Source organism: Serinus canaria, chromosome 3, assembly GCF_022539315.1.
Source record: "Serinus canaria isolate serCan28SL12 chromosome 3, serCan2020, whole genome shotgun sequence".
Taxonomy (NCBI): domain Eukaryota; kingdom Metazoa; phylum Chordata; class Aves; order Passeriformes; family Fringillidae; genus Serinus; species Serinus canaria.
Window position 1 is genome coordinate 43,750,894 of NC_066316.1, and position 12,977 is coordinate 43,763,870.

General features: G+C 42.7%; 1 protein-coding gene and 1 long non-coding RNA gene across 2 annotated transcripts in view; one reads left to right on the forward strand and one right to left on the reverse strand.

Moving 5' to 3' along the window:
• The window catches only part of SLC35F3 (solute carrier family 35 member F3), a 60,767-nt gene that overhangs the window by 17,144 nt on the left and 30,646 nt on the right, over positions 1–12,977 (forward strand). The gene's annotated exons all lie outside the window — the stretch shown is intronic.
• On the reverse strand, positions 371–4,063 carry LOC108962438 (uncharacterized). Its single transcript, XR_001991064.2, has 2 exons — positions 3,389–4,063; positions 371–567 (listed from the first exon to the last, which is right to left on the reverse strand). It is a non-coding gene; the product is annotated as an uncharacterized LOC108962438 (long non-coding RNA).

Consider the following 12,977-nt stretch of genomic DNA (forward strand, 5'->3'; position numbering starts at 1 on the left):
CAAGCAGACTGAATAGGTTTAACTTAGAGAGGTTTTTCTGGGTGTCAGGGAAGATGTGTCCCTTTGGAGATGCAGCTGTGGCTCCCAGCTTTGCTGCAGATTTGTTCTGTGGTTTGGAGCAAATCACTGCAGACCTCGGATTTCCTTGTCCTCCCTATTGTTTTGGAGGAGCCTTCAGGGAGGAGGGAGGACTCCTCCTTGCCGTGTGTTTACACAGTGTCTGCCTCAGCATCTTCCCTGTCTCCACCGAGGCCCTTTGGTGGTGCTGCACCAAGAGTTACTGTGAAATTATTTACTGTTCACCTGCTTGCTCCATTACAGCTGAGATGTCACATGTGTATATGTCAGAGCATTACGGTCCAGCCTCCCCTCCTAATTATTCCTTTTATTTAAATCATGTTATATATGTGTGCAAACATAGAGAAAGAAATACACACAGACTTTGCAGCTCCACCATCTTCAGGAGAGAGGCACCACCATCTTCAGGAGAGCTTGTTGGATTGGACACATTAGGGGGGTATTTCACAGACTTCTGGGTAGTTAAAAGAAGACAATTCTGACCTAGAACTGTAAAGAAATTGGCATAATCACTTTCTACTTCTTTTATCCTTTACTTTCATCTATATTTAACATCTTATCTGAGCTCACTGGCAGGAATTTGGAACAAGATAAGTTAAAAGGCAATAGTGGGAAAAGGTGGAAATATGATGTCTAAGTCACCTTAGCAGTGAAGTAAGAAAGGAAGGGGCTCTCAGACCTTCCCTACACAGGCTGCTAAAATCCACAGGTACCTGATGTTTTTTGGCAGCAAAGCTCCCCCAGGACACCTGCCCATCCACATCAGCAGGACTGGGCTGCTCAGCCTCCCCTCCCCCTGGCACAGGCAGTGCTTTCACACTGCCCTTTCCTGAGGGCACCAGAGGCAGCACGTGTGCTTTGGGTACCTCTCTATACAATTAGAGGGCATGGAAAAACAGCAACCACCAGGAAAAATACACATAAAGGGGGATCATAAAATGTAGCAACAGTGAATAGATATATAGTCCCTTCTGCACAGATTATATGGTTTATCACAGTTTTTAAATTCATGCTGTATACCAGTATGTATGCTATGCTGTAAATACATGAATTTTTATGTTTTGTAGTCTCACAAGAAGAACATACCTGTCATGGACATAAACCACTTTTTAGCTGGTTTATGACAGAAAACCAGATGGTTTTTCCCTTTTATAGCATGTATAATAGTAGTAAATTTGCCCCAAAATTTTGTAGTGACACATTGAATGTTAGAGCAGCTTTATTCAGTTTCTTTATCAGATTTTGAGTATTAGGCCACAATGTGAAGTATTAAGGACTTATGATTGAACCATATTGCATGGAAAGGAATGTGCTGTTTTAGCTGAAGTAGACTATCAACGTGTCCACACCATGGGGAGAGAGTCACTCTTCATAGCAAACCAGAACTCATGCATTCGCTTCCAACTGCTCTACACGCCCTGAGCAGCTCCATCAAATGCTGCCAGGGTTGTGCCCAAGTGCAGACTGCTCAGGGAGAACTTCTCCCATGGTTGCCACCAAGGATGTATTGGCACAGGACTGCGTGCATGGAAGTGGTACAGAGAGCTCTGGAAGGCCACGGAAGAGCATGCCAGCATCACTCTCCTAGTTCTTGTGCAAGTGCTCACTAGCTTAAAATAAAATTACTGTAACTAAATTATTATTCATTTCAACCATTGTCCAGTCCAGAAATAACACATGTAATGATTTGTGCACCTAATACATCATTTAAGAGTACTTCATACTTTTTGCTTCCAAACTGCTTTATAAAATGGCACATTTAATCTGATGAGCTATCCTCCATCATATCTACATTATTAATTTATGACGTAACATAAATTAAAAGCACTAGGGCTTAAAACTCCCTGGCTACATGAAAGATAAATTAAAATCTCTGCAAGATATTGCTTAGCTTTGTGTATCTCTAGGCAGAAAACATGCCTTTTACAAAGATTCACCCTCTGTGTTCCAGCTAGGAGGAATAATAGAGGGGTTTGTTCACATTTTAGAAAAAATACCTGAGAAAGCTTGTTTATTTTGATGGTATAGTCTTATCTAATGACTTTTTGAGAAGGAAAGGACTTGCAAGAATGATTTGCTGGACTATTTATTTATTTAGAATTTAGATCTTGATTTTTTTATTTCATAAAGATTTAGGACTAAAGAAAATACCACAAGCTAGAGCTAAATCTCTTCTGAAACATTGAATGCACCTGATGTGTTGGGTGAATGAAAGAATCATCACAGTGCAGCCCCTGCCCTGATCTGCAACCATATTTGAACATGTTTTAGAATGCTCTTTTTCACCGATTCAGAGTTTTGTCTCTATATTGCCCTCCAAATTATCTGCCACTCATCCTCCAGAATTTGAAGATTTTTCTTTGAAAATACAGAAAAAGTTACAGGTAACAGTGAAGTTCTGTTGTGTCTTTGAAACTGAATCAAAATACTGGTGCAGCAACGGTAGAGGACGAGCGTAGTAGATCTCACTTATTTTATATACCAACATATTGAGTACACAAAAGTCGCTTTTGATCTATGTGCCCATGGGCTCAGAATCATGATTTAGTTCTTCAGGGGCCACAAAGTTTCAGTGCCATAGCTTCACTTGAGGTCCAGGAGAATGTGGGCCAGTTTCTAAATGTGTTTCACAGGTATTTCTGCTATGATGGGAGAGATGAGACTGCAGCCATCAGCCCCAGTAGTACAAGGAGCTGAGTCCATTAGTTTGATCCTGCCTCATATGAAGTGCAATTCACTGCACCATGGGTACTGCCCTCCTTTTCTGCAGCAGGCACAGAACCCCACTGCTAACCAAACCCCTGGCCATGATGCAGCTCAAAGGGGAAAGAAGGTCAGAGCCATTTGGCATGACTGGATGCTGTTTTACTATCGATTTTTCAGTGGTTTGTGCTCGTGAGTCTCTCTTACCCAGCAACATTAAAATGTTGCAGTGTGGTTAACTTTTGGCATCCTGCTGATTTATATTACTACTTAGTGGGAGCTTCGCCACCAGAGCAGACAGCATTAAGAGAGTCATAAATAAGCAGTGGAGGCATCAAGACATGACAAATGCAAGTGTTTTTAGCAAATGTCATCCAATGAAGCATGTTTTCTTTCAAAAAACTTCAGTTTATAAACTCTATTTGTCTAATTCACAACATTATCCTTAAAATAATACCGATTTACTTTGTGCTCCTCAAAATAAAATCACTTTACATTTCAAGTTCACATTAGCTTCTTAGGGAAAAAAATAATAATTAAAAAAAAAAAAACAACCAAGAAACAAAATAAACCATTGAAATTAAAAGATAAAGCATCTGATTCTTACCTGAGTTTGACAGAGACCAGTTAGGAGTAACTCCAGATTAAATCAGTTTGATGTCTACAGCAATAGCTCAGTTTGATGTCTACAGTTGTCTGTCACCTTTGTGCTTGGTATCAAAACAATTAATTAAAAGAAGATGTGGCTATTGTACAAGAGGTTTATGATACTTGTAGTCATCTATATCTCTCCTACAGATATTGGAGAGGGGCTGGAGGTGTTGTGTTATTGATGGACCACTGTATCGCTTCTCTGACTGTTTTCAGTGAATATGCACTTTTCTGCCAGAGGTCCTGGCTGAAGACAAGGCCAAATTGTACAAAGAGCAAGCAGCAGTAGTAGTGAAGCCTTCTGCTGGAGCAGCATGGCATTTGTGGTAGTGGTGGTGCTGGTGGATGTGTGTCCAGTGTCCAACCTTCTGTCCATAGGGCATCTAGCTTGGTCATGGAGCATCTGTTTGGGGTTAGCTCAGCTGCAGCCCAAGCCACAGAGCTCTGGGTGATGCTGTTGTCAACTTCTGTTTCTCAATTCAAGTAGTTACCACTTCCTGATGAAACCCTCAGTAGCTGCTTTCCTTGCCTTTTGAAGAGGGAAGTGTGTCCCCATGGGCGGTGGGATTGGTGTGCTGTCACCCCACAGGGGTTCTGGAGGGGGCTTCTTGCTGCTGCTTTGACATAATACAGCTATGCTGTACCATGGCCAGATCATTGCATGAGTTGTGGTTTCAGCTGCTTCTTTGGGGAGACTTCTGTTCTTTGGTGATTAAATTAATGTCATGGTCTTTATGCCCCCTGAAACAAAATTTCCTCAGCCAGCTCTCAAAAATATGCTTAACAGGCTGCCTGTTCCTGAGAAAATAACACCTCCAGGGTTTTTCTAGAGGAGCCTCCTGTTCACATCAGTCTCTTCTGAAGACAGTAGCAAGGGTTGGGTTAGGGAGGAAATGTGACACAGCTGGCTTCTCAGTGTCACACTGCATATTCCAGCACTGCCAGCTTGGAGCTGAATGTCTGGTGTCCCGACAGAACTCAGAGGGAGAGCAAAACCTACAGCAGAAACACAAATGTGAGGCATGTAAGGTAAACAGCAGGAAAGGGTGAGGAGAAAGAGAAAAGGCTGTGGTCCTACTGGCTGCTAGTGGGAGCCCTCCACCATCCCAGATTTAGGCACCTAATTGGAATTGAGATACTGCTCCTCTCAATGTCTTCCATTGAAAAGCTTAAAAAACTGCTCCTGGACCATGGTGAAGGTGATAGTTTTTCTCTCCCTCAAATGCATGGTATGGAGCTTGGTACCTGCATCAGACTCTTGATGGGAGTGGCTGGCAGAAAGCCACAAAATTAATGGCTCAGTCCTATCTTCTCTGGAGGTAACTCTCACAATGGTAAGCCTGCATGGTGGGCCCAGGAACATAAGGTGGCATTTATATGCTTACCTCCCTTTCTAAACTTCCTGGAAATACCTTTGAGCGATTTCTTTTAAAATTCTGTTTGACTAATTTGCTAATTCCTTCTATTCAGGTAGTTAACGCTGTCTTTGGAGCACATGTTTTAGCTTTTGTGAGAAAATGGTCATGGGTCCATCTTTAGGACACCAGTCCTTTCTAATTTGACCTCACAGATCATACTTGGAGTTTGCATTTGTTTTTCAGACCGTGATGTTCTGAAAAGAGGTAAATATTTGTGTCCTGTGAAAAGCTTTCCCTTAATCTGAAGAGCCTTCATCTCATCAGAATCACCTCTTCTGGGCTTTCAGACTTCAGTGAAGTGCTCATTGAGAATAAAAATTGGCTACTGTCTGATCAGGACAGACCCACATTCTTTAATCTTGAGCCTGGTTTGCAAAATCATCCCAAGGATGATTGAATTAAGTAATGTCCTGTAATTTTGTCTTCTTGTTCCATTACTTTTGTCTCCTCTGCTGTGGCTTGAACAGATGCTTCAAAATAATTCTATTATCTGCCTCCTATGAGGTAACAGCGCTTGAGGCAAGGACTAGAAGGTGAAGTAATTGTTGTTACCTGCAGACAGGGCACGTGCTCTGAAACAATGTATTTATGGAATGGCTTTTGCTTGGAAAAAAATGTTGTGTCTTGCAGCAGGGAATGATCTCTCTGGTCAGTAGTTAAACTGCATTTCATTAGCACTGCCTCTGGTTAGTTAAGCAAGCTGCCAAGCTCCCACACTGCTGGGGCTTTTCTCAGGAGACATCAAGGGCAAATCTGCCTCTGCTGGTCCTGCCCAAGATGATCTGACTTCTCTGCACTCACTGAGAACTTGGGACAAAAGCAGGCCAGGCTGAAGGGACCTCAGGTCACCTCCTCCCTTTCCTGCCTCCAGGCATGACCTGCACACACAGACAGAAAAGTAGCTGTATTTTAGGGCTGGAACAGGATAAAAAAAAGACTGGGAAAAGAGCATGAGATCAGGTTTACTGCATAGATGAAGAAGCAGGGAGCTGAGGTGAGCATGGATTTGCTGTTTTTCCAATCACCATACATGGAAGAAGGTTTCACAGGTGGCCTTTTTGCAGAATGTTGTTTACCTTGGTCACCACACCAAGTACCTTGACCCCCAGTGCACAAACTCATTAAATGGGGACTGTCCTAGACAGATTCTCTGTAATGTTTACAGCAGCAACAAAAATAACTACAAAACCCAAGAAGGAGTGATAAGGAATTCTGCCTTTGTTTTTCCCAGCACAGATCCATGTCAAAATACCTTGAAGGCATCTACCTTTAAAGCTGCTTTAAAAAAGGAAAGTGCATGTATGGCAAGAGACTTTGTAGCTATAATTAACAGCTCTCAATAAAGAAGGATGATACAGTGAGAAGTGTTGGAGGCTGACAGTACTACAGAAGTGGAAAAAACCTATTTGTCCAGCTGCCTAGTGGTTATGGACTGTGTCCAGATTTCCTGGGATTGTTTGTGTTTGTATGAAAAGGCAGCCTCAAATAAATGCACACGTACCTGGCTGAGGATCCTGTGCAGTCCAGGTCTCCAGGAGCTGGCCACCCTTGCTTGCTGGACAAAGCAATAAGTGGTAAAAAGAGACAAATAGCCAAAGGTGGAGGCTGGCTGGCAGCAAAAGAGATATATGAACAGGGCATCATCAACTGAAAACCCTACAGCTACATAATGTTGTCTGTGAACATCATGAGGGCTTTTGGAGAGAAATAAGGTATGAGCTGATGGGCAGGCAGGTTCATATATGTGTTCACACACTCATGTACAACCGTTTTTTGTTTTCCAATGCTAAAATAGCTTTCCAAATAGTAGCTTTTTTCCCAGAGAATCTGATTCAAAAATGGGAAAGGCGAATAACATATGGTTTTGTTACCTTGTTCACCTGCTTTGGGTTACAGTTAGTGAAGACTGCTTCTCTTCATCCTGGCTGTAGAAAAAGAAGAAATCCTCCTGTTGGTTTGTTTGCCAGTCCTTGGGATCAGGGCTACAATTCAGAGAGTTTAAAGAAAAGAGCCTCATTTACTTTATGGCTTCGTGGTCACTGCCATCATTTGGGTCTCTTGGCTAAGCAAGCCTGCACGAAGTCTCCTGTGGCTGCCTCATCTGTTCCCTTTTCCTCATATCTCTGACTGAGATATGAGCTGACTGAGCTCTTCCCCACCTAGAGCTGGTGTTGGTTGCTTTTGCTTTGTTAATTTATAAATTGTGTCCCTTCTATTTGAGCTGGGAGCTGTTTACTCATTAACTGAAGCTGTTCATTTCACAAGCATTTAGAAACTGCTGCAATGTTCCCTTCATATCTTCAAAAACCTTCCACTGCCTGAGTGAAACATTCAGATTCCCACTGGGGGAGTGGGCCTCTGGAAGCCTGATGTGAAGGATGGCATCCCCCATCTCTCTCAGCATCCTCAGCTGTCAAGCCTCAGGGATCTCAAGTCCCTTCAAGCACCCGAGTGCCCCTTCAGTGACAGAGCATTATTAACCTTCACGTAGTGCATGGCTAAGATGAGGCACCTTGGATGGTGTGAATCCAGGGCCATTTGCTAGAGGAGGACTCTATGTCTTTTTCTTCTACATAATCTGGCACTTGCCCTTGCATTGCATCTGAAGAAATGTTTTGCTTCACCAAAATGCTGCATTTTTTAAACGTTATTCTCTTCACTCTATCTATTAAAGAGGCTAGCCAGGCCAACTGAAAGTTTTATTTTGCCTTTTCTGCACTGTAACTGCAGCTTTCTTCACTAGTCTGCTTATTATACCTTCAGCTGAATTACATATAGATTTCCAAGTGCAGAAAGATAATTCTTCCAATATGAAAACCTCCAATAGGACACTAGAAAATAGCAGGATCTCACCTCTACTTTCAGTACCTCTGAAGAGTGACTGGAAGAAAAACGAAACCACAGCTCTGTAACGTTGTCTGTAATGATATTTTTTCCATCTAACAAGTGGTGGTCTTGTTAGACCATCTCACTGTGATCCCTGAACATCAGGTCATAGAATCATGGTGTAATTTTAGCTGCTGGGGACCTGGGGAGGCAGCTCTGGTCCAACCTGCTCAGTGCAGAGCCACATCAGATCTACCTTGTAATTTTGTTAATGATTAGTGGTCTGCAGACACTGAATGAGGCATAACTGTTATTAAATTTAGGTGTGCTTTATTGCATCTTTTATTGTGCTGTCTCTAGGATATCCCAAAAATTACACATGCCAGAACATATTGCCATGAATGTACCCATTCTTCTTCTGCTTGCCCCTTTTTGCCAGAGGCTTTTTAAATGCTTTTTTGTCCTCGGGCAAAGATATGTTAATTCAAACAAAGAGCATTTGATTTATTTTTTATTAAGCTTGAAATTTAAAAAGAAATTGTATTAAGCAACTAAAATGAGAGCTTAACTTATTTTTAATAATCAAATAAATTTTCATCTAGCATTTTCAGCTTTTAATGAAGTTCTCTATATTAAATGGGATGGGTGCAGGCAGCACTTGACTCTATCTAGAATAATTCCACTGAGCCCCATGACAGAATGCTAATTTCATCACAGAAAGGCAGAGATCTTAAAGATCATCAAGTTCCAACTCCCCCACCATGGGCAGGGACACCTCCTACTAGACCAGATTGCTCAAATCTCTATCCAGCCTGACCTTAAACACTTCCAGGGATGCAGCATCACAGCTTCTCTGGACACCCTGTTCTAGTGCCTCACCACCCTCACAGCTACTAATTTCTTCCTAATTTCTATCAGAAAATGTCTGGCTGAGTGAAAATTAAAAATATCAAGTTAATAACTATTTAGATGTATTTTATCTTGCTGAGGGGAACTCAGGTTTTGACCAGCCTGAAATTCACCCTGAAATTCACCCTCCACGTTACTTTTTTTAAAGTGTCTTTTGATTCTGGGGAAGTGAAATAGAAAAACTTAGTGTTTAAAAATAGTGTGCCAGAAGAGGCACACTATTCAAACACATGATCAGCTGCTTTCTGTTAATATGCATGCAGACCTGCCCTTGCTCATGAAATTTTTAACAATTAAGGCCAGCCATCTGAAAGTCTTACAGCATTTAACAAAGAGCTCTATTGATTTCATAGGTTTTCCAGAGAATTTACAAAACCATGCTCTTCTGTAGTTCCAGATAGATCCTGCCCTTATTTTCTGCCTTACCAACTTCCATGTGTATTTTTTTTAGCAGAGTTGTACTCTTGATTGTGTAAGACAGATAACTGTATGGGAGTAGGATAAAGATCAGCTAAACCATGGATTGAGGAAGGTGAGGAAAGAGCTAAGTGACATCAAGCAGAATAAAGGGGGTATTTGAAACAAGGAAGGTGGTTTCTCTCAGTGTGCTAGCGAGCTGTCAGGAGTCTGAAAAACAAGAGGAACCTCAAAGAGTGGTTAGTGCATGCTTGGGAATCAGAGGTAGTGGGCCAAATGTTGTGTGTTGTGGAAGCAGAGTGCATGAGCTGTGCTGAAATATGACATTTGCATGAGTGCCCAGTACTTATAGCTGCTCTATGAGCTAAGCTGGCTCAATAAATCCTGTGGGATTTCAGTCTGCTTCTCACAGCATTGCTCAGGTATAGGGTCCTGTGGCTGGCTGCTGGCTCTTAGCATGGGATATAACAGGTTTGGCTTGGTTTGGCTCAGCAGCCAACCAAGTTATAGAGGTCCAAATAAGTCACTCAGAACCACCTAGGGGAAGATATAATCATACCACCAAGAGTTATGTCATGTGTATTTCATGGATTTGTTTATTAAAAAGAATGTGCCACTAAAATTTGCCAAACTGCTAAAAAGATATCTTCCTGCAGTCTTTTCAAAAGTAAGCAGTGAATTGGCTTTATTTTCAGGTGAACAGGAGTCATAATGAGGAAATTGCTCTTGCAAATTTTGCCAGTTATATGTATAGTTAATTGTGGACTTTACTTTTGGCTGGCAAGTTGCAAACTAACTTGTCTGCTGCTTTATATTTCTTGAGCTTTGCTTTGTTTTAAGGATTAAAACAAAACAAAACAAAAAACAGCTGGCTTCCCGGATGTGTTTGCTCCAAGAAACCAGACACAAGTGGTTTTGAGAAACTGGAGACAAGTGTGTTTCCTCCATAGCAATTGTGCTAAAAACAAACTGTTCTCTTTGTCAGTGTGGCCTCAGACACTTTCCACTATTATGCTGCTGGTATCTGCAGTCTCAAAAAGCTTTTGTCTAGCTCAGAACAGTAAATAACCACAGGTTTTGGGGACATGTAGAATGTCTTATTAGGGATATTTGAGAGATGACAAAGTCTTGTTACCAATCTCACGTCGTGATCTGAGTGTGCAACAACAAATTATCCTTCCTCGAGCAACTCAGCTACCGAAGGCTACAGATGGGTTTGTCTTCAGCAAAAAGCTCAGCTTTTACAAGCCTTTAGGCTAACAGCCATGACCATGCAGTTCTTCCACATGAAGCATGCTGATGGCATCTACTAGATGTTGTGCAGCTGACAGGAAAAAGATGCAATAGTTCATTAGTTTTTTCATTCCCTTTAATTCAGACGTTTTCAAAAGGAATGGCACTGAAAGCTTTGTAGTACTGAAGGTGCATAATAATTGCATCAAAATTGCCCATCTGCAGCTAAAGCAAGATAATTGCCTAGGCGTGTTCACATTTGCAGAAGAGATTTTGAATAATAAATGTTTATAAAGCCCTTCTGTCATCATGTTATCCAATCCTCACCCGTGAGCCAAACTCTCAGTTCATTTATACTCTTTTCAAACCAAAAATATCTCATGTTGGCACAGCTCTGGTGAAGATGACAATCTGGACTAGCGTAAGTTACCTGAAACTGCCTTCCAGCTCCCCAGCAACATTTAGGAACCAAATGGAAAGAGAATAATCAGCAAACCCTGGTGATTTCTTGCTAGTGTTATTTTCTGTATCTTTAATAATTAATTGGACTAATTACTAAAATTTAGGAGTGCTGATTTTCAGTGGTGCTGAATGGCTCTCCTCCCTGAGGAGCAAAGCTTGTCAAAGGGTCAGAGCCACAAAAAGGCTAAGACACGTGCCCCATCCTGCAAACAGCCCTAAACATCTGTGTGTGGCTTCCAGCAGACATTTCCTCCTCCTGCTCAGGGGCCTCTCTTCTCTGCCAGAGGTAAGGTGTAAGCAGATCCATCTCCACAAGCACAGACAGGCTGAAGATACAGTGGCACTGGCAGCAGCAGGTGAGATGCAAGCCATTTAATTTGGCTTCTCATGGCTGATCTAACCTACTCCAGCAGATAAGCTCCTTAGCACACACTCAGCTCGCCCAAGCCCTTGAAAACAGTCTCTCCACGCTCAACAAAGTGCACACAGCTGAAAGACGTGTCCTGGTTTAAGTGCATGCTTAAACCTGGTCAATCCCTCCTCCGCTGGGACTCGGTTTATAGCCGCCTCCTTGTTCTGATGTTCTCCCCTTTTCTGGCAATTAAAGATGTAAATAGCACTGACCAGACAAGATTTGTTAATGCAACTTAGTTTCTTCTTCAAGAATGAATTAATTGATTTTTCCATCAGACTTGGTACAAATCCTGGTGCTGTGCCCACAGTCCTCAGTGTGCCTGAGTGATTCCCGATAGCTGTGTTACAGTTTTCACATCTCATGCCTCTCCCCTGCTCACACTGAGCTGTTCATTCCAGACCACCACCACACAACAAACAAGAGCAGGTGATTTGCAGTGAGATGGAAAATGTGCCCAGCTGAATGCCAGGTTCACCTGCTTTCTGCCACTGTGTGCCACTGGTCTTTCTGCTTGAACAGGAAATGTCATTCCTGCTGTGGGATCCCTTCAACAAAACAGCCACCTCCCTCCCCCATGAGCAGCCAGCTGTGCAGCTCTTCAGCTCCTGCTTGGTGTCGCAGTGAGATTTCAGCAGGCTGTACCTCCTGGGTAACCCCACATGGCCATGGCAAAGCTGACCAGCTCTCCAGCACTGGGAAGGTATCCAGGTATCCTAGGAGATAACTAAGCTGGTATCCCCAGCTGCTTGGAGCCCTGTGCATCTCAGAGTGCTTTGCCCACCTGCCATAGCAAGGTGCTTTAGATCCCTTCCCTGCAGTAGCAGGGGCCTGCCAGAGGACAGCAGCCTCGCTGCTAGGGATCCAGCAGAGATTAGGGTAGCAAAACAGGCATTATTGCCTCTGCCAGGTTTCTGAACAGATAGCTGAAACCACATCGCCACTTTTGTCACTCTTCCTGGGAAACAATCTGTAAAGAAAGTCAGACTAAAATTAGTAACAATATGAACTACTGTTCAGTACATTTTTCTGTCTCTCAAGGGCTTAAGCTTATTGAGTAACCTCCCTTTCCCTCAGTTTCATCACAGCGCATTAAGTTTTGAGAAAGGGCTGAGTTCAAACACTGAAGCTCTTTATTCAAGTTGTGTAGGTGCAGTATTGATAGAGCCAAATTTAGCAGATTCCCTAGTGCACATTTACAGTAAAATGAGCCAGATTTTGTGTTAGGTACCTTGGGGGAAGAGGGGGAAGGGAATGACAGATAAGGATATCACAGGGCGCTGTGACTCTGAATGACTCTGTTGCTGAGATTTAGTGAGGCGTCAGGATATTTTGGGTAGCATTTTTGAGGTTCTGCTGCTGGATTTTCCATTCTTGCTGAAGCTTGTGGTGGAACTGTAAAGATTCAGTTGGAAGGAGTGGTGAACCAGTAGTAAAAGCTGTTGGAAATGTCTCCTTGTGGTGTTGAACATATACACATGTGGATATAGGCACCATTTGACATCAGATACACACTGAGCCCCTTTATCCTGCAAGGACAGGGGTTTCCCAGGGAGGTAACAGGCTGGTTTGCTTTTGACAGTCTTCATAGAACATCCTGCAGATCAGAATCTCTCCTGTAAACTGCAAACTGTTGAAAGGAAGAAGAAGCCACAGTTTTTGTGCTTTCCAGCTCTAGGATCAATGTGGGGTCATGCTCTTGAATGGGTGGAAAAATTCTCTTGTGCAACAAGTATCTTACCCTGGGGGTCTGGATAGAAAAGCAGGGCTTTCCTCCAGGATCAGGCCCAATTTTGTTTGCTGAGGGAGCTGGCACCTGCCTTCTCCCAGCAGGAAGAAGGCTGCTCATTGCCAAGCACCTGTCTGCA